This window comes from Palaemon carinicauda, chromosome 35 (assembly GCF_036898095.1).
Source record: "Palaemon carinicauda isolate YSFRI2023 chromosome 35, ASM3689809v2, whole genome shotgun sequence".
Classification (NCBI taxonomy): domain Eukaryota; kingdom Metazoa; phylum Arthropoda; class Malacostraca; order Decapoda; family Palaemonidae; genus Palaemon; species Palaemon carinicauda.
Window position 1 is genome coordinate 35,985,091 of NC_090759.1, and position 2,500 is coordinate 35,987,590.

A 2,500-nucleotide genomic window follows, 5' to 3' on the forward strand; every position below is an offset into this window, starting at 1 on the left:
CTATATATCTATCTATCTATCTATCTATCTATCTATATATATATATATATATATATATATATATATATATATATGTGTGTGTGTGTGTGTGTGTGTATGTGTGTGTGTGACTATAGTTCATATAAAGGTAATTCCTGAAAGTATTTTATTCGATTATGTATAAGTATGCTTACTTATTAATGTTTTAAGTGCATGTCCGCCAAACATTAAACCTCTTAAAATGAATTATACATATGATATACTTCAAGTAAAACCTGTCCTGTACAGAATATATCAAACGCACTGAAGAACGGAGAAGGAAGTTTAAAATGCATGAAAAGCATTTCTAAATTTAGAGTAAAGATTCCCTCAGAATATGCATGAGCCATACGTTAAAAATTAAATTGGTACAACAAAGAGCGGTAGATTCGCTTTGTCATATTCTTACGATATAAAAATTCTTTAGTTAGCGAGAAAGATACAGTGGAGTAACTTTAACGTGTAGAAAATCTTGATGATGACTTATTTCTAAGCAAGGTATAACGGTTGTGGTTGGCCTGGTGGTAGCGTCCTTGCCTGGTGATTGCCAGACTGGGGTTCGAGTCCTGCTCAAACCTGTGTAACCTTACCATCCTTGTGAGCTAAGGATGTGGGGTTTGGGGGAGCCTATAGGTCTGTCTACCGAGTCATCAAGCAGCTATTGTCTGGCCCTCCTTGGTTTTAGCTTGGTTGGAGAGGGGCTTGGACGCTGATCATATGTATATATAGTCAGTTTCTAGGGCATTGTACTACTTGATAGGGCAATGTCACTGCCCCTTGCCTCTGCCATTCATGTGCGACCCTTTAAACCTAAATAAGTTTCGAATTGAAGAGACATTATCAAAGGGGACGAGCAAGACCTAGAGAACATTGCACGAGGGTCTGCCCCTCTCTTTTACTCTCCTCCTATACTTCTTTTTCTCCCTTTTCCCTTACTCGTTCCTTTCCCGAGTACCTGCCTTAGGGCTATAAACTGGATTGTATCCAGGGGTACTCTTCCTTATCCCTTATTCCCCACTTCCCTATCCTTATCCTTGTTGTTGACCTAGAGAAATTGACGCAACCCGAGGATGACTTGAATGGCAGTAACCGCCTTCAGTAATTAGTAGATAATTACAGCTTAGGAGAGTTACTTTTAGAGTTAATAAAGGGATTATCATCCTCATCATCTCCTCCTGCCCTGTTAAAAAAAAAAAAAAAAAAAAAAAACTAATTTTAATCGGAAATTCTCCGTAAATATATACTGTTCTTGACAGTATTTCAGTAACATACAGGCGACCGTAATTTTCCCTGACTGTTATTATCTTTTACGCACGGTTGGTGGCCGTAATATCACTCGTTTACGCCAATAAATCTGCTTTTAAAACGGTAAAAATCCTGGCAACATTTATTCCAGGATTGTTACCGTTTTTACGGCAAATTTTAACAGTGTACGCCTATTGACGCAAAGGGCCTCGGTTAGCTTTCACCAGTCATCTCTATCTTGAGCTTTTAAATCAATATTTCTCCATTCATCACCTTCTACTTCACGCTTCGTAGTCCTCAGCCATGTAGGCCTGGGTCTTCCAGCTATTGTAGTGCCTTGTGGAGCCCAGTTGAAAGTTTGGTGCAACTCATCTCTCTTGGGGAGTGCGTAGAGCATGCCCAAACCATCTCCATCTACCCCTCACCATAATCTCATGGTGTTTTGAGCACATTAGACAATATTATCAAAGTACAATGTTCAATGCCTCTTTCACGTGTTACTCATGAATGTATATCCGGCAAAGTAAACACGCACACTACTCTTAAAGAAAGGTACAGTTTTTAATGTTAAAAGGGTTGGTTCTTGAAAACAGAGCTGTATGAATGAAGACGGATCTTTTGTTTGAAATGATATGAAAAACGGAAGCGTTAGGGTTTTCAGTTGTGGCCATAGTGTATTTACCTTGTACTATTATTATAGTACATTAGCAATAAACTTATACCATCATCAAGTCTTACTACCAATGTTAAACTGTGGCAAAATTTAAGCGTAACAGTGAATAAACTTTTTTTTTTTTTTTTTTTTTTTTTTTTTTTTTTTTTTTTTTTTTTTTTTTTTTTTTACAAATCCTCCTGTTTCTTATCATGTTGGTTCTGATACCTTATCAAAGGTTTAATGCTGGATAACAATGTTAAAGTCAGGCTTTGGAGTAATTACACATGCTTCATGTTAATTACAATTACGATTGCTATTACCTGTCCTCTTATCAAATTACAATTATAACTTGTACCAACCGTGTGTCACACAATTGTACATAATTCCTTTTGTATGTAATATGCTTGTATCTTCGCTCTTCCGTCACACTCAAACGAACATGAAAATTCATGTCTGCTGTTTTGCTCTGAACATTGTCTGTCTCTCGAACATGTTATGGCCTGTTGCCTTGAGGTTTTGTATATAAAGAAGAGTGTTCCTTAATATATAAAACCTCAAGGCAACAGGCCATAACATGTTCGA